General features: G+C 34.5%; 1 protein-coding gene and 1 long non-coding RNA gene across 4 annotated transcripts in view; one reads left to right on the forward strand and one right to left on the reverse strand.

The window, feature by feature from the left end:
- The window catches only part of LOC135846553 (orexin/Hypocretin receptor type 1), a 111,818-nt gene that overhangs the window by 30,740 nt on the left and 57,221 nt on the right, over positions 1–23,857 (reverse strand). The gene's annotated exons all lie outside the window — the stretch shown is intronic.
- The window catches only part of LOC135847007 (uncharacterized), a 54,025-nt gene that overhangs the window by 14,368 nt on the left and 15,800 nt on the right, over positions 1–23,857 (forward strand). For 2 of the 3 annotated variants that reach the window (XR_010559067.1, XR_010559066.1), the window contains exons 2-3: positions 1,906–2,060; positions 9,569–9,690. This is a non-coding gene — a long non-coding RNA (uncharacterized LOC135847007). Of the gene's footprint in view, positions 1–1,905; positions 2,061–9,568; positions 9,691–15,600; positions 16,037–23,857 lie in introns of those variants that run through there. The other variant, XR_010559065.1, reaches the window with a different exon arrangement.

Genomic DNA, 23,857 nt, shown 5'->3' on the forward strand with positions numbered 1-23,857 from the left:
TCATTTGGGTTATTGGGGTTGTTCCACCTGTTGGTATATACGTACCACATAAGGCAAAGCCCATTCAGTCCCTATACCAGGGTCCCCATAGGGAGCGTAAAAGACCACTTTGGGTACCTGAGAGGGCAAAGCAGTATTTCCCCCCAACATTGGCGCCCAACATGGGGCAAGGGAGTCCCAGTCCACTACGAGACGCTGTCACATAGTCCTTTTGGGCTTCGTAATTAGATGTGACCCTTGGTTGAGTCCATTATTCAGCCGGGGCATATGTAATGGGGACTTTGGACTCCAAGTTACCCACCTAAGTAGGGAACTTTATGCCCAGGCGTCGACTACACTGAGTCTTCTATGGAAGCTCAGCCCTCTCTGGTGGTTTAGTGCCACAGAGACCAAAATCGGAGCCGCAGATCGTTGCCTCTTGGCAGTTTACTTTCTATCTTAGGCGAAGGATATTCAACGCTGGACCCTAGCCTGTGCACAACTGACCAATAAACCATTGCATGATACCTTTGTATGTTCATTTGGGTTATTGGGGTTGTTCCACCTGTTGGTATACTACATAAAGCGAAGCCCGTTCAGTCCCTATACCAGTCCCCATAGGTAGCGTAAAAGACCACTTTGGGTACCTGGGACGGCAAAGCAGTACCCCCCCCCCCAAACAACCTATGGTTTGTTGGGTTTTCAAAGGCACTGAATTCGAATTTTGGTTCATTTTTTTGATGGAAGCTTCCTTAGCCCAACAATGAACAGTTAATTTTTTTTAATTCAACATTTTTTGTGATCTATGGTTTGTTGGGTTCAAAAAAAACTGTGAATGGAGATTGAATTTTTAAAAAAATACTTACTAATTTATTCAATTTTTTTTTTTAAACTTTGGATGTCCTTATGAAGGTGATCTACATTGTCGAGGGGGGAGGGAGGCTGAAAAAAAAGTAATCATGTTGAAGTATTCTGCTCAAAGATGAAGAATTTTTACATAGTTAATTTGTAACTACAGACATCAATTTTTCATATTTTTTGTAATTTTTCAACTTGGGCGGCTTCATACAAGAGGGCTAGCATCATTGGGAGGAACAAGGGAGGTTTTCAAAAAATTTGAACAGATATCAATTTTTCATTTTTTTGTTGATTTTTTTTCGATTTTGAGGGACTTCATACACATACTTAAGGGAACCAACATCATTTGGGAGACTGGGGGAAGGTTATTTTTGAAAAGTTGCTTTTTTGGAGAGATTCTGTCCATAATGGAAAATTTTCAAAAAGTTTCTATACAAACATCAATTTTTTATCTCTTTTTATTTTTCCCAAATGGGGGGGGGGCTCCATATAAAAGAGCCAACGTCATTTGAGGGTCCAACTAAGGCTTTGTATTCCTTGAAAAGGGGGTTACCCATGTAAAACAATTATTCAAATATGGAAATGAGATATTTTCAAAAAATTTTACCTGATTTTGATTCATTCCCATTTCTTCTGATTTTTTTCAACTTTGAGGGAGTTTTATTCCAAGGAGGCCAATATGCTTTGTAGGGCCAGGGAAGGTTTTTTTTTCTTGAAAGAGAGGATATTTTAAAAAATGCTGACGCAGAAACAAAGAATTTTGATAATTTTATTATTTTTCATTTTTTTCAATTTGGAGAGGGGGCTAGCCAGCACTATTTTTTTGCAGACAGGGCAAAAATAAGAAACGGAGAATTATTTTCTCATTTGAGGTACCTAACAACTTGGAGGCAGGAGGGTGGGAGGTGGAAAATTTCAAATTTGCAAAATAAGGTAGATACACACCTTGACCCTCACTCGATCAAAAGGTCAGCAAACCATATCCATTTTGCTAATAAATAGGTACGATAGGTATAATGACGAATGTGACTCGTAGTCTGATGAGTTTTTTTTTACTTCACTTTTCAGATATCATTTTTGGAAATCACCACGTGCTGAAAGTTCTTCATTGTGAATCGTATACAACTCGCAGATAATCGAGAACGATACGGTTTTGTTCGAAGCTTTTGATCTCAATAGCGTGAAATATGCCGTACAATTTGAAACGTTGTACAACGATATTGGTAAGTAAAACATACTCGTTCGAGTAGATATATAGCTGACGTAGGTCTAGGTATACAAAATGCTTTTCAATATTTAAACACAACACAAGCATCGAATAACCGCGAGCGAATAAGTTTCGAGTTTATTCGAGCTTTGGTAAATTTCGCAAACCATTTCTGTGTGGTTTGGACTTTATAGAGTTATTCGATTAGGTAAGTGTTATATGTTTTACTTTTCTCGTGCTTCGACACGTTGCTCGTCCTGTCGAAGATCGAATCGATGCCTGGTGAGAAATTTCACAAAATTCAGGCTACTTATTTGGCGTATTATTGGTGGGAATAGGTATACCTACCTATCTGATCGAATTGAATTATTAGATATTATTTTCGAAATGATCGATAGATTCAAATTCCACACCATTATCATCGTTGATAAAATCCATTACGAAATAAAACATGAAAAAATCACTTCCAAGTTGGAAATCTAATATCATTTATTACTTCCAACTCTACGAGAGCTTTCATCATCTCGGATAAATATCCCCAGGCGTGATTTCCCATAATAAAATGAAATTCATAAGAAAAAATACCAGTCGTAGGGAAAAAATCCACTCATACCCAAGTACATCGAATTGTTTCCTCAATGGTCAATTTTCAAGCATTTTCTAAAAAAAAAAAAAAAATACACGCGATTCCGTTTCATTTAATTTTATTTTCATCTAAAAGACCATTTTCACCGCTGCCTTTTGCGTTTTCTCTAAACATCTCTTAGTTTTCGTCAACTTTCTCCACGGTAACAATGACTTTAAACTTTTTTACTCGCTATTGTTATCGTGCCAAACAACACGAATTTAATATCTAATTTCTACGTCGGCGCGTTTCTCTCTCCAACTATCGCTGTGAAATAAAATGCTTTTCGAATAATCTTTTCATTTTAGTACAAACTTTTCAAATTTATCGATACGACAATTTTAAGCGTATACGAGCTTCTTTTACTACATACCTATACTTTTCCTACGACCGAGGTATATTTTGGGTAAATGTTTTTCCTGGGTAGAGATGTTTATTCGTGCGCCTAAAAGTTTCACATTTGTTTTATTTTCTTTCATGTGGGTACCTTACTCGAAAGTGGAGGTATTTATAATTACGAGTTTGAAGAATTTTTTTCTTCTCGTTTTTCAACACGATAGATTATATTTTTTTATTGACACGGAAGTGGAAATGTGGTTATGGTGTGCCCCCCCCACCCCTATAGAAACACATATTATGCTTATATCTTAGTCACTTACGTTTTGCAGATGATGTGGTTTTATTTGCTAATAGTATAGAAGAACTGGAACAAATGATTGTAGAACTGAGCAAAAAAGCAGAAATCGCAGGGCTAAAAATTAATTATAAAAAAACCAAAATTCTCTCAAAAGATACAGAAAAAGAAATGAGAGTTGAAGGCCAAAAAATAGAAATAGTATCAGAAGCAATATATCTTGGTCAAATTATATCTTTTGAAGATAGTACAAAAAAGGAGGTAAACAGACGTATAACTTTAACTTGGAAAAAATTTTGGGCGCTTAAAAGTATTTTTAAAGGAGCTTATCAGAACCATCTTAAAAGTCAGATCTTCAACGCATGCATTCTGCCTACTTTGGCCTACGGATCCCAAACATGGACATTAACAAAAAAAATTATGAAAAAAATTGAGACTACCCAAAACTCATTAGAAAGGTCCATGCTAAACTTCAAAAAAAGGGACAAAATTAGAATAGAAAGAATGAAGAGAAAATTGAGAAATAATCTTAACTTCAAACACTGGGTTAGAAGAAATAAATGGAAATGGGCAGGACATGTGGGCAGGATGACTGACAACAGATGGACTTATAGGGCAACTTTTTGGTTTTTGGGTCACGAAGCAAGAAAAAGAGGAAGGCAGAGGGCTAGGTGGACGGACGAACTTGATGAATTTCTAACTCACAAACACTTTCACAGGGTTGCACAGGATAGAATCGAGTGGGAGAGACTGCAAGAATCCTATGCCCGTTTCTGGGCCTAGCGGAGACGGGTTCTATTTTTATAGTTTACTCGTTAATTTTGTAAAACTAATTTTAAGAAAATTATAAGAATTCGCTAATAAAGGATTATGTATGTATGTATGTATGCTTATTAGTTTTTAGAATGTACACAATTTTGAATTTAAAAAAAATATCATCAAGCGAATATATTTACATAATCTTATTGTCATTATTAAAGACAAAACGTCATTATTGGTCAAGGTAAAAATCCGACGTAAAAAATTGAAAACACTTTCCTGGTAATTTTTTTGCTATTCTGTTCTAAGTTTATGAAAAGTGGGGAAAGGCGATAAAATAGGTTCTAGATCCAATAATGTTGTAAAAATTCAATTTTACGAAGACGTTTTTCAGTTTTTGAAAATTTGAAATCAATTTTTTGTGATGATCAGTAATTAGAAAATATGGCAAAACCTGATTAGAATTATTTTTTAACATCGAAATATGAATAAAATCACCTCTAATTTTAAAAAGTTGTGCTTGGGAGAATTTTTTCAGAATTTGTTGGTGCTTAAAAAGGTGGCAACACTGACTTTCATCACGTTTTCAAAAAATTCTGGACCCACAAGCTAGAAAAAGTCTTAAATTTGCACCATTTGTAGTTTTGAAATTGACTCAGCACAAATTTTAGAACATCTCTTCTCGACATGCATGTGCCTACTTTAAGCACCCCTAATCCCAATCTTCCAAGCAAATTAACTTTTAGAACTGCAGTTTACAGTTTCACACTATTTGACATCTTTGATCAAGGTTCATCCATACAAAAAAATATTTTAAAAATCGTCGATTTCAAGTGCAAAAAGACAAAAGTTTGGAAATTTGACACAAAATGGACCATTTTTGAATCTTCAATTCTTCAACAATTCAACATCTGCAAAGATTTTAAAATTTGGGAAGAAAACTACACAATTGTAGGTATTTTGTTGAAAAAGTTACGCACAAGAAATAGCTCAAAAAGGGTGAAATTTTCCCAAATTTGATAAACCCTGAATCTGCTTCAAAATCTAATCTAACAAGGAAGGATCCCAACTCACACAAAAAATTTGCAAATCATGTGCTAAAGTAGGTACATTTTTCCATTTTTCACGAATTTTTAAAAATCAAACCCACAGGCTAATGAGAAAAAAATTGAAATTTTACCAAATTGGTCTAGAAAGTTTAAATTTGGAAAATTCACTATTTTCGACCAACCAAATCCATTGGAAACGGTTTCAAACTGAAACTTGAAATTTCCACAAAATTTTACCAAAAGAAATTTAGAAAACTGAAATTCACTGTGCTTCTTGATTCAACACGCTGAATTGACTGAAGAAGATTACAAGTCGTCTCGGAGCCTTCAGCAACTTTTTGTAAATTCCAATTTTCCAAAAAAACAAACCTGCAAAAATATGATTCCAAACTGGAACACACCCATTTTAGAAAAATTGTGTATAATCGGTCAAGTGGGTCACCAACAAGCACCAATCTCGAGCATACGTGCTAAAGTTGATTTGAACAGCTTTTACAACGATTTTTTGGAAAACTGGAATTTCCAAGAAGTCGCTGGAGGCTCCGTTACGACTTTAAACCACCTTCAGCCAACTCAGCATCTTGAAATTAAGGCGCACAGTGAATTTCGACTTTCCAATTTTATTCAGTGAAATCTCAAATGGAAATCTCAAGTTTCAAAAATCTGCTGGAGGCTCCAGAACTACTCAAAATGGGTTGAAACCGTTTCCAATCTATTTAGCAGGTCGAAAATAAGACATATCCCAAATTTCAGCTTTTCAAGTCAATTTGGCAAAATTTTGATTTTTTTTGTCAGTTTTGGCCCAAAATTGATTTCAAAAATTGGCCAAAAATCGAAAAATTCACTTCAGTGCCTGAAATTTTGGCTGTTGATACATTTTTGCACGCAACATGTTGAGTCGGCTGAAGGTGATTTCAGGTCATGTAGAGAGTATCCGAAGACCACAATTACTTGGCATAGCAGGGAGCTTTATGCCCTCAGTCAGAGGTAGCGCTGCCTAGCAGCGCACTCTGGATGGATAGTTCTGCCAAAGCTGACGACAACTGAGGACAGCTATGTCCACCTCTTAGTTTTCTGATGGTCGCATTAGGAAGCAGAAGTTATAAGTTGTGCAGTTCTTGTACCAAGTTTGTAGTCCTGTGCATGGCACAGACAGATGCTATCCATTGTAATTGAGTATTGTGCGACAAACCTGTGAAAGGAATATTGTGTTGTCTTATTTACTGTTGATAGTGTTGATAGAGTGAGTGGTAAATCCCTGACTAGGTTCATACTAGGAAGGGTGGATGGGAGCTTACTCCAACCCATTTGTGGAAGAGTAAGTCAGATTCAGTGGTTACCACTAAATTGGCGCCCCACGTTGGGCGCCAATGTATTGGTAAATTAACACTCCAAATTGGTTACCTTCCATTTCCCCGAATCCATCAACCCAAAAACTAAAATTCCATCTGCCAAACACCTGAAAAATATTTTCCCAAATCCATATACCCAAACATCATTTCCCCCTAATGACAAAAGTTCGACAAAACAGCCAAGGATTTTTATTACAAAAGATGTAAGTATCAAAAATTTTGAAAATTTTTCATACATTAAGAGTAAGTTTTTTTCTAATTTTTTGGATCATTAATAATTGATTGAACTGACGACATTACCCTCTTCCTCCACCCCTTCACAACATCTTGTTTCTCTGGTAGATTTATTGAATTTAAAAAAAAAAAATTGAGTTAGAGAAAGATCATGTTCTTGGGGTTTATCACGCTATCTCTTTTTTCATCTATCAAATTCATTAAAAACTTCAATAATTTTCAAATTTGAATGCATTTTTTCAATTTTTTGGATCGTTCATAACTTATGATGAAAAACGCACATCTCCTTCACTTCACGCAATCATTCTGACATTTTCAATTTTTATCATACTCCTCCCACACCTCTCCTGAATATGATGCATTCAAAAGAGGATTTCTTGTTTAAAAATTGCTGGGACTTTTTTTCTCAAATATGGGACCGTTTTTGAATTTGTTTCAAAATTTTTCGACTGATCAAAATTAATCTTGGCATGGATAGAAAAGATGAAAAAAAATTGCCATTTTCCATGACAGAGAAAAATTAAATGATTATACAGTGGAACCTCGATAACTCAAAATCCAAGGGGAATGGTCATTCATTCGGCTTATAGAGGTTTTCAAGATGATCAGTTTCCAGTTATGCAGGTAAGATTTTCAGAGCATTCGAGTTATAGAGGTCTTACGAAATGAATGAATTGAGAGATATGTAAGTGCATAAAAGATAGAAGTATGAGTTGAAATATTCGAGTTATCGAGGTAAACGCCAGACAACGTACGAGTTATAGAGGCTTTCTCACTATTTTCGGTAAAAGTTTAGCTTATGGAGTTACAACTGAGATTTACGTAGTGCATAAAAGATAAATGTATGAATTGAAAAACATTCGAGTTATAGATGTAAACGCTCGACAACGTACGACTTATAGAGGCTTTCTCACTATTTTTAGCAAAATTTTAGCTTCGAGTTACGACTGGTTTGTGTAGTCAATTTCGACTTATCCGAGTAAAGTTAACATTGAGTGTTACAGAGATTTCAAGGGGAATGGAGGTTGGTTCAACTAATAGAGGTTTTCAAGTTAAAGAGTTTCGAGTTATCGAGGTTCCACTGTAATTCATTGAAGATTTTACTGTGTTCGGGATTTTTAATTTTGGGTATTTATAATTTGGGATTTTGGCGTTTGGGATCATAAAACAGAACAAAAGTCATTCTGGATAATTGATTCGGGATTTTATTATTCGGGATTTTGGTAGTCGGGCAAAAACATATTCGGGGGAATCGATTTGGGGAAATGTACTGGAATCCTTCAACTTGCCACATAAGTGAGACAAGTTAGAGTAGGTGTCCACCCTTCCTAGCCTAAGCTTATCCAGGGATTTACCAAGTACCTATTACCCAATAAATACACATACACAATGATCCAAAGCACATGAGTTTATTGAATGACTGATGTAAGATTAAAGGATAATATTTCTGTTCTGACCTTTTCAGGACTGAGAGCATAAATGATACTTCTGCTACAAGCAGCGACCTTTAGAAAACTATAAGGAGGCAACTGCCGTCCGTTTTGGTCATCCTGCGCTCTGTCCAAACTAATCCATTCAGAGCTCGCTGCTTCGCAGTGCAGCCTTCGCCAGAGGGCATAAAGTTCCCTGCTATGGTGAGTACTCTTGGTTCTCGAATACCCCCTACAGTCGTTTTAGAGTCTTCAACATTTTTTCAGAAATTCCAGTTTTCCACACAAAAAAAAAACAGCAAAAATATGGTTCTAAACTGGAACACATCTATTTTGGAAAAATGGTGTGTTATTGTTCAATTGGATTACCAACAAGCACCAATCTCGAGCATACGTGCTAAAGTTGATTTAAACAGCTTTTACACCAATTTTTTGGGAAACTGAAATTTTCAAAAAAATCGCTGGAGGCTCCAAAATGACTTGAAACCACCCTCAGTCGACTCAGCATGTTAAAATCAAGGTGCACAGTCAATTTTGGCTTTTCAATTTTATTTGGTGAAATCTTGAGGGGAAATGTCAAGTTTCAAAAATCTGCTGGAGGCCCTAGAATTGCTTAAAATGGGTTGAAACCGTTTCCAATCGATCTGACAGGTCAAAAATAAGATATATCCCAAATTTCAGCTTTTCAAGTCAATTTAGTAAAATTTTGATTTTTTTTCATTTTTGACCCTTTAGTATTTTAAAAAATCTGCCAAAAATTGAAAAATGCACTTCGGTACCCGAAATTTTGGTGTTTTTGCATGCTCTTTAAATCTCGCTTAGCCTGGTTCAAAAATTTTTGAATGAGTTGGGATACTTTCCTAGTTCCTAGTAAGTAAAAATTGATGAAAACTTCAAAAATTCGTTCACACGATCTCTAAAAATAATTCCAAATTTTATGATTTTAGTTCGTTTTGAATCCCATAACATTTAAGTACCTATGAGGTAAAAATTGGCCTATAAATCACGTTAACATTTAGATATAGTTAGTAGATGTACTTCGTAAGTAGTTTTCCACGACCGGCGATGGACTCGGGTACACGTTGGACATGACTATGGTTCTATGGCTAATACATATTTCGTTAGTATGACCTTTACAAGCATTTCCAAGTACATGCGGTAATAAATCTGGCATGTAATGACCCACTTAACGAGCCAGATTCCACTAATGCGTCGTCGTCGGCCGAATTACTATGTGGAAAAAGGTGAACGACGCGGACGACGCAATGCAGTTGTCGTTACCTACGAGTTTTCTACACTTCTCCGGTTAGAATTTTCTTTCGGTGCAAAAATGTGAAATTTTTTTCATTTTTTCGCTCGGTTGACGCGATAAAGTGAAAATTATCAACTCGAGTACCTATATACCTTGTAGCTGACGATACGTTTGTAATTATTTTTACAGAAGTGTGTTGGCAGAAATTTCGTACAAAGTGCAAAATAAGCATCAGTCGAGCGAGCCGGGCCAAAATAAACTAACACGAATACGTTCGGTGTATAGAAAAAGTTGAAGAAGCGAGTCAACAGGTGAGTCAATACACACTCGATTACCCTTATTGAAAACTCGTACTCGCAAAACGCACCATCCACCAGCCAGCCTCTTTCGACAGATGTCTTATGATTAAAGAACCCTTTCTCTCTCTCTCTCTCTTCCCAGTTTCCACCCTTGTAGTAGGTACGAGTATGATTTTAAATAGCGTCTTATTCATTTTGTGTACAACGTGTGCTGACGTATAGCGAATTTCGAATTTGACGCTCGTCTGTCTTCTTGTCTTCGGCTACGTCAGTGTGCCTGTGTATGTGGGCAGCTCTCTCGTAATCGATATTCGCCTATGATGGAGTTGTTTGGTACTTGACAGGTGTTCGAGCTCGGCTTTACCAACACTCCACAGCGTATAGTTTGATGAATTTTGAATTATTTCCACCCTACCCTGCCTCCCTTCGTATGTGGCGATAGCGTTCTCTTGAAAAATATCAACACCCACAATGCCAAAGATAATATAGCTTGTGAGAGATGTTTTTGCTCGCGAGAAGTTTTTTTTCCCGTACCAAATTTTGTAATAAACTTTCGCAAAGGCTCCTTAAGTGAAATTTCCTTCTCCGAAATGGGCGCCCATTTGTGTACGTTTACGGGTACCTCGTCGCGAAACCCTTGCTAATATAATTCTCGGAATAGGTAGGTATACGAGTCGTTGCGAAATTTCCACTATCTGCCGACGCGCAGCACGCAAAGTGTAAGAGGAAATGGAACAGAAATGAAAAGCGGAAGTGAGTGATTAAGGTGGCTATAAGTTTTCGTACAATAAGTTCAAAGACACACCCGCCTCCTTCTGTCTTCGAAGCGAGTTGTCGTATCGTTGATTCAAATTACCATTATGACATCGTGTATTGTATTAACTTTTGGTAGGTAACGAATTCGGCGTTTAATAAAGCGAAGGGTTGGACTGACGATGAGCCGGGGAAGCGTTTCGGGGGCTTAATGTTGGCGAAATTCACTTATAAGTTGGGGGAAATTGGATTATTGTGGCGAAATTTTCAAAAATGACCAGCATTTTTTTGAAGAAAGGGTTGTGAAATAATTTTCAAATGAATATTGAAAATTTCGTTAAAAAAATTTAAAGCAGTGGAATTATTGCAAAAATTAAATTTTTGAGTAGAAAATAAAGAGAAAAATCAAAGAACACGTATTTTTATCAAGAATTAATAAAACAACAAAATTGAGAACCCATAAACTCAAAATCCAAGTAATTTTTTCGAATTTCAAAAATTGTTGGGGTTGAAAAATGAGGCCATGTAATCTGAAATTTAGCATAAATTCCTACTAAAAACATGTCTAATAGGTAATATAAAAAACGATTTTTCGGATGGTTTGGTTTTCTTTAAAAATCTGAGTGAGTAGGCTGGTGGGGGGGGGAGAGGGGTGGCAGCAAAAAGGGTCTTCGGGGCTTTGGAAATGTTCTACTCCCCAAAATCAGTTGGTATTCGAAATCCAATTTTGCAAACTTTGGATTTTAATAGAAATTTAAGGGGTCATGGAGAGGATTAGGGGGCTACATCCCAAAAATGAATGGATATTCGAACTTGACATCATCGAAAATATGACAAACAAATTATAACACGATCCATTTACTTATTTGGATTCAATATTGTCCAAAATTTTAAGGGGCTGGTCATCTCTTCAAGAGACTTTAGGGTTCACATACTTGAACTAAAACATACCCCAATTTCCGAAAAAAGGTCAGAAGTTTTCAGCAAAAATGAACAGAGTCCTGCTTGAAGGACAAAATTTTCAAAAACCCTGCTTCATCTACACAAATTTCCCAAAATCCTACTGTTTTGCAATGACTATCCAAAATCCTCATTTTTCTGCGATAATCGATGAACACTTCAGCCGTTTTTACTAGAAATGCCAAACATTCTGCTTTTATTTGCAGAGTTGCCAAAATTACCTTCTTTTACATCCAAAGTGTCTATATTTTTTTTTTTGCCAAAATTGCCCAACATTCTGCTGAATTTCAATTGCAACAATTTGTTTAAGTTGCCCAAAAATATCCCTCCCTTTTTTTTTACAAAATTTACTGAAAGTTTTGTTTTTTTTTGCTCTTATTTCTTTTTTAAATTTTCAAAAAATCACAGTTTTTACCCGAATTGCCAAAATTTTGCATTTTTTTGGTACCAGTTACTAAAAATTTGCTTTCCACCAAAACTGTCTAAAATCATGTTTATCTTCCAAAAAAAATTTAGCTGGCCAAAAAACTCTACTTTTTTGCAAAAATTCTCCAAAATCTTTTTTTTTGTGGTAAAATTAATAATTTACAAAAATGACTAGGTACTAGAATTTTGCTTTTTTCCAACGTTGCCAAAAATCCTGTTTTTTGTCAAAATTACCCAAAATTCTACGTATTTTTAATTGCAAAAATTTGTCCAAGTTGCCCGAAAATGTTTCTCCACGTTTTTACAAAACTTCCTGAAAATTTTGTTTTCACATTTTTTTTTTTAATTGTCAAAAACTTGAGATTTTTTGTTTTTTGCCAAAATTGTTAATAAGATACAACTTTTCTGCAAAATGTACTGAAACATTTGCTTTATACTGCCAAAATTGCTCAAAGTCCTGCTAATTTATAAAAATTACTATAGTAGATTTGTTTTTTTTTTTCAAAATTGCCCAAAATCCTATTTTTTTTTTTTTGCCAAAATTGAGCGAATCTTCCCTTTTTTTGATAAAATTTTAGCTTGCCACAAGTTCTGCGCTTTTACAAATATTACACAGAAAGATAACTTTAGTCCCCAAATCCCCAATACATCAAGTCCCCCTCCCCCCCATGCCCAATATTTTGTTTTTCTGTAAAAATTACTCAACGTTTTCCTTCATTTCAAAAATGTCAAAAAATCATATTTTTTGCTCAAATTACCAACATTTTATTTTTTACTTAGTAAAAATTACTTTAAATTTTTGTTTTTTTCGCAGGATGTCCCAATTTTTTTTTTGGCAAGCAAAACAGAAGCAATTTCAAATTATTCCAAGAAGGTTGGTCGAGAGCCTTCCGCAAATTTTTGAAAACAACAATTTTCATAAAATATTAATAAATCAAATTATATTATAACGTTAAAAATCCGGTTCATACCCTTTCATCGATTTATTGAATCGACTAAAGGTGGTTTTAGGCTGTTCTGGAGCCTCTGGTGACATTTTAAAGAGTGCAGTTCTTCAAAACATCCTCTAAATTCTGTCCAAATGAACTTCAGCTCTTAGAAATGCATCTTTTAGGATTCTTAAATTGTCACTGGAGGCTTCATGACTACTTGAAATCACCTCTAGCCGACTCAGCAAATGAAAAAATATGTCTTTCTATAACCCTTACCTAAAATTAATATGTGGACTTTTGCAAAAATTGTAATTTTCAAAAAGTTTCTGAAAACTCCAGAACTTTTTAAAGCGGTTTAAAATCGTTTCTAAGCGATTCGGGGGGCCCAGGGGCGAGAGAGGATGTGTCAAAAGCAGGATAGATTTCAGATTTGTAGCTTACTTAACTAGATAATATTTTCATTTTATTTTCACCTTATAATACAATTTATAGAAATTTACAAAAATTCAAAAAAATAAATTTAGGCGCTTGACATATTTTTTGACGGGGGGGGGGGGTATTTTGGCACCGTCCTTATTTAGATTCAGCTTTGTTTGAACCAAAAATTGTATGTTGGGATGTCTCACTTGTTGACAGAATGAAAAAAAAACCAAATTTTCAACTCCTAAGGAAAAAAACTTTTTGAACTGGCTCTCTGGCTACAATTTGAACTAATCCAATCTACATCAAAAGAGCATGTCCTAAAACCCTCATAACCAAAATTTCAAGTCGTAAAGTTCGTTTTTAGTTTTTTGGTGAATTTTTAAAAGTATAAAAAATAAAAAAAATATATTCGAAGGCTGACTTTAAGCTTTTTCATGGAACAAAAATTGTTTGGGAAAAACACACCAATACGTGAGTAATTCCTTCAATTTGCACAACCACACAGATACCAGTTTTGGGACATTTTGTAGTCTCCAGCGATTTTTTAATTTTCCCCAGAAATTTCAAATTGTTGTGAAGGGGCAAAAAATGAATTTCGGAAGATATTTGAGAAATGCCAACAGCCAGTTCAAAGGTGAATTTTTTTGACCAATTTGTAAAGTGATTTTTTTAGAAAGATATTGCCAACTCAAAAACAATCGCAATTAAAACTTTTTTAGCCTCCAGAACAATTTGAAATTTCAGGCGGTATTTGAGAATTGCTCTGAGGGATCTAAAAAGGTCAAATTGCGATCATTTCGAGTCAGTTGACCATTTAGATATTCTAGACGATATCTAGCCAAAACGGAACCTTGCTCGTGATATAGATTTTTTGAAAATTTGATTTTTTTTACTGTTTCTAAAAGTTAAAAATTGGTCAAAAATTCACTTTTGAACTGTCACTTCTAGAATTTTGCAGTAATCTTCCAAAACGGTTGAGAATTTGCCCAATAAGCACCAACCAAATTTACAGCTTCTTAAGTCCAATTTTGGTCACTGTAGAGCGATTTGAAATTTCTGGAGAAAATTAAAAAACCAGTGGAGGCTCCAGAATAGTATAAAACTAATACCTAGTTGTTGGTACCTATGTGAGAGTGACATTGAAGGAATGAGAAGGGCTGGGGGCCGTGGATGGGGTCCAGCAATAAAAAATCTGACATCATATTCGTGTTCAGCGTCACCAAAAACATACAATTTAATATATCACATGCCCCAGATTTTTTTGAAAGTTCTGCCCAAATTTGGGGGAGGGGGTGCTCCTCCTCCATTAAAAGATCCCATCTCGAAAATTAAATATTTCGAAAAAACATCAAAAGGTACATCTATGGAAATTTTTTCAGAATTTTAAATGGTAGCTCACACTTACAGCGCCATTTTGAAATTTAAACTTTGAATTCGAAAGTTCAACTTTCAACTTTTGAAAATTTCAAAATACTTGGAAAGTTCAAAATGCAATGCCCTTTCGGACCGTGAAATCAGTTTTGATCAAAGTATCATAGCTTTGGAGGTATGTGCTGCTGAAGTTGAGTACCTCGAGGCAATGTGAAAATAATTACAGCCCCCCACCCCCCACACATCCCTGAGAGGACTGGGACCAAACTGATTACGGATTTCTTACTTATTGGATGGGTAGACATTGTAAACAAAATTTGAGCGAAATCAAAGGACATGACTCAAAAACGTTGGTCAAATTGAGGTGGAATGACCCACATGCTACTTCGATCCAACTTTGTTTCGTTTAAATCATAGAGTGTCACTTCAAAAAGTTCCCTTGAAAGTTAATTTTTGACATCCTTTGGAACGATTATGGGGAACACTCTTCTTGGAGACTCTAGATCCTCTCAAAAGTGGTTTCAATTGATTGATTTCGTTACATTTACTTTTTTTGTAAAGAGAAAAATTAATTATGGGACCAATTTCCACTATTTAATTTTTTTTTTCAAAAATCAAAAAAGTAACTTTCACAGATCAAAATTTTGTTCTGAGATGTGGGCAATAGGTATGCTCTTTCCATGAGCCAAATTTCAACTTGATCAGAGTAGGTTATATCTTAGCTCCTCCCTCCCTTCTTCATCATCCTTCCAACACATCGATCGAATTAAACGCAGCCTGCAGATATGTGTATATCTCGCGAGTTGACGAAAAAAAAAATATCTAGGAAGTATCACGCGAGCATTATCATCATCAATATTATAGACAAGGTCAAGTCTCATTTCGGCAGCATTAGTCTCACTCTCAGGCATACCTATACCTCCAGCATAGGCAGCCTACGTGATATTTTCCGATACGCGAGATACCTAATCGCAATGTAATTTGTACGTATTAAAAATAAACACGTACCAGTTGTCAACAAAATTAAAGCATTATTCACCTTGGCGACAGATATGCCCACGTTGAGAGAGGTGAATGGTATGTAATTTTACCGGCGAAATATCGACTCGTCGCGATAGTTTAGTGATTCTTGCCGCAGACTCTACTAAAATTACACCAATATAACGTCGATTTTTGTGCATATACTGTACGATTTCGTGAAAGCTTTTATCGTATGTATCTCGTCTATAGATACGATAAAACCAACCAACGCGAATAAGCGAACGGGAAAAAAAAATCCATTTCGAAAATAACGCGATATAAAATATCGAGTCATTTTTAACCCGCCGCGTAAAACATGTCGCTATTTTCCGTATATAAGTAACTCTAATTTAGTCAGTGTATGGAAAAAGCTGCAAATTCATCGTTTGTACGACGACTACGACGACTACTATTACAGTGACCGAAGCGTGTTCGAAAATATAATTTTAACTCGTATAACTATATAGAATGGGGTAAGTGCGAATATTTCACTTTCATTACGCCAACGTTTTTTCGCAACGAAAAAAAAAAGCAAACAAATTCGATTAAATTATTATTTTTTATCGTATTTATCGATTTAATTAACCCGATAGTCCGGCTAAAAAAATTCATCCCTTGTTTATCCGCATTTCTGTTCATTTTCCCATGCTCGAAAGCACGAACCAATGGTTTTAGCCTTTCGCTGGTGTAGGAAAAACGAGACACCGAGAGACAGCATCATGGAACAGCACCTCATCGTAACTCGCATTAAATCGGATATTCAATCGAGATTATAACAGATCGACGTTTATACGGATATAAGGGGGATTTAATCGATGAATTTTTCATCGTCCAGTTCCCCTCGTAAGCAATATTTTTTTCTACCTCTCACGTTGGTCTCATTTTCGAATAATCTCATCGCGGTTGAATGTCCATTTCGCCTCGCTTTTGTGCATTGTGAGAAGTCGATTTCGTAAAAGTTTTGACACATGTCAACGACCTGAAAATTTCAAGTCTGGACTGTCTTTTTTTCCCTTCGTCTTCGACTTTGACTTCGATGTGAAATCGCTTTAGCCTATAGCACAATTGATTACTTTTCAACTCGTTCTTACTAACTTGGGTTACACAACAAGCGTTAAAACACCACCGTTGACAAATTTCTCGTCGATATGTCATTTCCTACGCATTGAAAAATAAAGGTCGAATGGAAACATTTCATTTAAAAAGAGGGCAACTCGATGTTATAAGGGTTTAAGTTGAGCTTGCTGGTTCCTGAAATGTCGTAAAAATAACTATATAGATGATGCCGAGCAAAAAGATACGGGATACGGCTGTGAAATTTAATAAAATTGACGACTTTTGTAATTTCGTTCGTTGTATAAAAAGTAGGTATAGGCAGGTATTCTTTACGAAATTAAAGCGTTATAGAGGAATTAATTTTTGCAATAAAATAAAACCTCGTGTTCTTTTTTCTCGGAGGAGGTAAGAAACATTCGATATAGTCTAAATTTTACACTCGGGTGACTTCTCGAGAAATTCACTAATTAAATTATGTATTTGAATTCATCCGCTTTTCTGTTCCAAAATTTGCAATATGTAATTAATTATTTTCAAAAAGTTGTAAAAAATTTGATCAACACGAATTTGAATCAATTTAAATAAAAAGTTAATTTTAAAAAAAATTCTGGTATGTTCGAATAATTATGTAATACAGGCCATTTCACGTCAATTCAATCAAGAAGTGGCAAGGGGGGGGGGTCGGTGATTTTTTTGAAATTTTTTCTGTGGAAAGACCTTCCGAAGGGATGACCAATGGCCCAAATCGCAGCCCTATAGCCCTTTTTTAAAGGCTGTCAGGGGGTGTCAAAGTTTTCAGTGAACTTGAAAATATCATCCATTTCAGCAGTGGATTACTCGATAACCGCGATACCTACCAAAATGAAACTTTTTCCAATAGTTAGGGGTTTTGAAAAGCTTTTTGGTGGTATCATAAAAATCAGCGTTGCCACTTTTTTTCGTACGAAAAATTAGCTTGAAAAGTTTCAAAACGTAGTTTTTATTTCGTTCCGACTCTCAAAAATTCTAGAAAAAATATATTATCGACAACTTTTTATGCTGAACAAGAACAACATAATATTAAAAAATTGGAATGGCATTATTTTTCGTAAAGTCGATTTAAAAAAAATTGAAACCTTGTAAAAAAAATGTGATTTTTTGATTTAAAACATGAAAAAAAGTTTTGACTGGTGAAGTTGACTAATTTGACGCCTTTGTTTACGTACCCTTTGAAAAAGTTGAAAAACTCCTTCACTTGATGAAATAAACTCATCACATAAAAATCAAAATTCGAAAAAATCCAATTTTCAATTCCAAACATCAAAAAAAGTTCAGAGTTATTCAGATGTCTTATTTTGACCTCTTTCTGATGTATTTGATGAAAAAGTTGATAAAAATCACACTTATAGACAAAAAATTAAGATTTGTTTATTTTTTGAATTTTTGTGATGAGCAGATATGCCCTGCTCGCCTATTGTAGTTATTAGCGTAATCTTTTTATGAGCGTGAGGTATTGTAATCGTCCTGTGGGAGGAGCAATGAGCTACGTAATGTGCTCGCAATCCGAGCCTCGTTGCGAGGATCATGATGCTAGAAAAATCACTTGGTCCAGGACACTCGAGCTCTCTGGACCAATGTCAGTTACAGTGAATATTTAAACGGCTGGTATAGCTAGTTCCATACTCCCTACATGTGTTTTACCCATGTTTAGATGGTTTAATTAGTACTTGCAACATGACACTTCATTAACTTCCTCGTAAGATCGTGGTACTTTATTGGTCCATCTCTGATTGATTTCCGGACAATCGAGTGGATAACCCTACAAAAATGGATCTACTAAGCATACCTGCCGAAGCAACTATTATTGGGGTCGCCAGGGAGAGGCAGGCAACGTGTACAGTAAAACTATATGTATCTTCATCATCTAAGGTAAATTGTTTAATTCATTTACCTGGGTTGCGTTCGCCCTTACATAGTGCCCTCTAGTAATTATTAAGATGACGTCATAAATGTCATCTGAGTACTTTGCTATATTTTATGTTACGAAGTAGGTATACTATTGCCGAGTATGCTGTATTCACACTAGTGTTGTCTACCCTGCTTTTAATTATTAATCTAATCTTCCGAGTGCTAGGTGATGATGTGTTAATCACCACAGCATTCAAAACTAAAAGAATACAACTACATCGTATTCTTTTAAATACTTACAACTCGCTTTATAATAAGTTGCCAGGCTTGCCTATGGATGTTTTAAGTTACCTACTCGTAGAGTTAGAAGATAGGTAGTTTGTATTGTGTACCTATCTCACACACAGATTAATTATAATTAGTTGTTCACACTAACAACTGTAAATAAAAACCATAAGTAATTGGTTCGAGAAGGCTTTCTTTATTTATAATATAGTAACTTCTCACTGTGTTCATTGAGGTAGAAAGGATTGCCTATTCTAGAGCTAGCCAGGTATTTACAGTAAAAGCCGCTTAATGTTATAACGTTTGTCCCAGCCCAATTTAATAACATTAACCGACTTATAACACAAACTGATTGATCAAAAAGTGATTTTTTTGCCAAAAATTGTTATATGGTCAATTTTTTACTAAATATGTAGTCTTTGAACTAAAATTTTGCAAAAATTGCGGGAAAAGTGTTAAAAATAGGTTAAAACTTCAAAAAGTTATGAAAAAAGTATTAAAAAATGATGTCAATCAGAAAAAAGTCTGCAATTTCAGAAAAATTAGGAAAAAACTGGGTGAAAACGTGTTAAAAACATTTTAAAATTACATAAAAATGCGACAAACGCTTAAAAATCATTTGAAAATTATAACATTATCCGATGCTTTAATTACAATAACCGATGGAATTTCAATATAATTAGATATAAAAGATTGGGACCAAACCATTTTAATAACATAAAGCGATTTATAACATTAACCATTATAATAATAAGCGGCTTTTACTGTATTTGGAAAATGTTCCTTCTCAAAGGAATATTTCTCAGAAAACCACCTTGGGAGAAAATTATCATAATCCCTTCTTCTAGCAGTCCCGTCTAACCCCACTGTTACATTATTTCTTCAAATTTCTCTTCTCCCCCTGTCCTTCCTAAAAAAAAGTTACTGGCACGTTCTCACAGCATAAAACACTTCGTATTCTTTTATTTTCAGTTAAAGATTTTCCAAAAATAATTCATCATTTTTTTTAAAAAAGTACCTACCTAACCCATTTTGAAAATATCTTAAAAATTTGGGTTTAATATGAAAATAATTATCAAAATTTTCCAACTTTGGGTTTTTCGTCATTTTGGAAGGAAACAGAAGGAAATGAAAGATGGGAGCAGGAGGAGGTGGAGGGGGAGAGGGGTTGCTCAGTTGAAGAGCTCAAATTTTAACCACATGTTTGTGAAGATCCATTAGAGCCAAAAAAATTTTAATACGTCCATCCCAAAAATTTGTGAGAAAAAAATGGTTTAGCAGTTTAAAAAAAATGTACGACGAAATTTTTGGGTAAAAAATGGAAAATTCTATAGATTTTCTCTGAAAACTAAAAATTTTTCAAGTATAGGGTACCTACTTTAGAAAATTTAAAACGGATTTTTTCACAGAAAGTTGACCAGCAAGCTTCAAAGTAGGTACATATTATGAAAGTACCAGAGATCAACATAATGGGAAAGAGCACATAAAGAAATATTTGCAAAAAGTTTTATTTAGGATCCTTTTAAAAACTTCAAAATTGATTTCAAAAGTCAGAAAATATTTTTTTTTAATTAAAAAAATTGATATAGCATTTGAAGAGCTCATTGCAAAAGTAGCCCTTGTCACATGAACCTATGCAATCTCTAAAGCTCTCCCTTGAGCGTACCCAGTATCATGAATGTAAACTCTATAAAGCAATTCCTCTCAGAGCTACTCAGGGTAGACCAACTTGACGGTCATTTCATCATTACAACATGATCTCCGCAGTTGGCATTAGGTGCAATCGAGTGAAAAGGGTCTAAAAGTTCATGTGACAAGGGCTACTTTTGCAATGAGCTCCTCATTTGTTTTGGGAACTTTCACTTATCCACAAAATTTTGTACAATTTGACTAAAAAAATGCCCAAAAATCAAGAGCTGAACTTTATTTACGAGTAGCTATTTTCAATCAAATTTTCTGTAAATTGGAAATCTTTGAAAGCCCCCTGAGAACTTTCAGAATGACTTGAAACTTCAACTAATTGATTTTGAACGTAAAACATTGCTTCAAAAATCAAACCTCCGCATTCTGCTTCAATTTCATAAAATTTCGATATTTTTATTTTACATAGGCTACCTATAAGAAATAAAATGTCCTAGCTACTGATTTCAATTTTGAAATTTTCGCCAGAATTTGAAAAATTAAACTCAACGCTTAGAATTATTTTCTAAACATTTCTAAATTGTCTTAAAATTTTACTTGTTGCCAAACATAATCACTGTAAAAATATTTTAATGGATTTGACCCACTAACAAAGATTCCAAAATTACTGAAATATTCAATCGATCAACTTTAAATGTCAAAAATAAGGATTATTCTCAAAAATTCGTCAGTTCACGAGTAAAACTCAGCAACAAAATTTGCTAGAGGAGTATTTTTTGTTCTTTTGTTTTTTTACTTCAAAAAAATTGATTGGAAAATAATGCACTTTCAATTTCTGAAACAAAATACTTAACGAAAATTGTGGAATTTTTTATTGAATATTTTCAAAATTTTTCCAACGTTTATACAGCGTTCCTACAACAATTTCAGAGAACTTTTTTTTTTTTTTTTTTGGTCGGTAGGTCCCTTTCCGTATGTGCCCTCACATATTTGAATCCCGCCTCCCTCCCTTTCGAAAAAAAATGATTTTTGTAAGCAAAAAAATTTGAAAAAGTTACAAAACGTGAGCAAAACATTTCAATACAGAAAAAATTTACAAAAAAAAACAAAAGATTTTAATTCACTTTAATGCAAAAAGAATTATTACAAAAAAGACAAAAAGCAACTTCTCGACAATTCTTGAGAAAAAAGTGTGACTTCTCAGTATTTTTTGCAGCAAAAAAAACGAAAATTTTGAGCAATTTCTGACAATAAACAAGACTTTTCGGCAATTTCAACAAAAGGTGGAAATTTTGGTCATTTCTGGCAGAAATCAACACTGACAATTTCAACGAATGGCAGAGCTTTCAGCACTTCTGGCAAAAGTGTAAAATTTTTCAACAATTTTTAGCAAAAAAATGAACATTTTGGTCAATTTTTGATAAACAAGGATTTCTTTTGGCACTTTTTGTTAAAAAAATAAAACTTTATTCCGCAGCTTTTTGGGAAAACGTGGGATTTTTCAACAATTTTTGGCAAAAAAAAGTCAGAATTTTCGGAAATTTTCGTTTGGGTAAGTTTTGGAAAGAAATAAAAAAACCTTTCGTTATTTCAATTTTTAGCAATTTTTGGCAAGAAGCGACACTTTTTGGATTTTCTAGTCGATTTTTGTCAATTTCTGGTCAAAAGTGAATTTTTAAGGTACCTAATTTTTGGAAAGAAGTGACAACTTTCGAAACTTTTTGCAAAAAAGTGACAATTTTTAGCAATTAGCTTTGAAAGGCGGGAAGCCCATGAAGAGAAAGAATAAAAAAATTACATTTTCACATAATGTTGGCATCTTTTTCTTTTTAAATTGGATTGAGATTTCAGAAAAAATAATTTTTGATAATTCTTATTAAAAATAATAACTTTAGTAACCGAAATTTTGAAAAATTAACTCATTGTCAGTAATTTGATTACTTGAGTACAACGAGCCCTGTTTTTTGGGATTTCTTGAGTTGAGATTTTTTTTGAATTTTCTGAGGACTTCTTGTAGGTAATTCAAGGGTTTTCTCGAGAAGTTACGAAAAATCTCACAATTCCAAGATGAATCTTGAGAGTTTGCAAAGCCACTTCGGAAATTGTTGGGGGACTGAAATTCGGCATGCACATTTTAAGGGTGCACATGATTTCAACTTTCTAACCCCTTTCACCCCTTCCACCTCTTTCAAGTCACGATGAAGTGGGTTTTTATGCTTTTTAAAAAAAGTTTACGATTTCAAGTCATTGCCAAAGTCTCAAAAAATTGATCTAGCGAAAGTGAAATTTAGCATGGACGTCTTGGATATGATTTTTGAAGGTTTTAACTTTTCAACTCGATCTCTGTCTTTTTACGGCAATAAAAAAGTGAATTTCTTGCCTTTTTTTCAACGATGTTCCAAAGTCGAGGTATGAGGTAAGCCACACAAATTCATAACTTAGATCCAGGTTCTCGCAATAACTGCAATATAAGCAGTTCGGCGTATTTTAGAGCATGTTTAGTACCTATCATTTCAAATTTTTATGAATACCTATCGCATAATTATGATGATGATTATCATAGCCTAAATTGAATAATAATTACCCTACTAAGCGAGGTAATCAACAGTTTTTTACGATCTCCCTCAAATTGAAAACTTATTACAATTCACCGGCAGCACAATCCATCAAATTGCAACAATCCATCTACAAATACATAAATAACTGAACACCGTAGGTACCTAAATTAAGCCAATTTTAAACCAATTTCGAAAATTTGACCGCGAACTTAGCTCATAAATAAAACTCAGATGTATAATACACATATCACATGACGCAATTCCATCACAAATCGTACACATATCGCGTACGTAGGTAATAAAAATCGATCCAGCCAAAAATGTACAAAAAGAAAAGAATTTTGCAATATAGTAAGCCTATAGTCCTCGTACCTCACAAACATCAGCGGATTCTTTGCTTCATCATTAGGAAAAATTTTCGCTAGCAATTTCACCGCAGCTGCCATACCGTTAAATTAGGAAGAAAAAAAAGGGCCAAACAGAGACGACGAGAGAAACAGAGTGTAAGAGAAACGAGGAGGAAAAACTCTACCGATAAATCTCGTTATTGAAAGTCTTTCTCAATTTGTATTTGCACCAACTACAGGCAATATTCTTTGTTAAGCTCACGTCGAAATGCTACACGTCTTATGTATAGTAAAAGTACAAACCCACTCATCACAAGTGGATACACCTCGCAAACGGCGCAAATACTTCCAAAAAAAAAAAAAAAAAAAAAAAAAAGGCGTGAAACGATAGAAACAACGAGATGAAACAAAAAGAAAATATACAGTTTTTATAGAGAGATAAGTCGCAGAAAGAAAATACGAGAAAGTCAAATCAAATCGTCTAATACAATAGCAGAGGAATTAAACACCGCAGACACTT

This window comes from Planococcus citri, chromosome 5, assembly GCF_950023065.1.
Source record: "Planococcus citri chromosome 5, ihPlaCitr1.1, whole genome shotgun sequence".
Lineage (NCBI taxonomy): Eukaryota > Metazoa > Arthropoda > Insecta > Hemiptera > Pseudococcidae > Planococcus > Planococcus citri.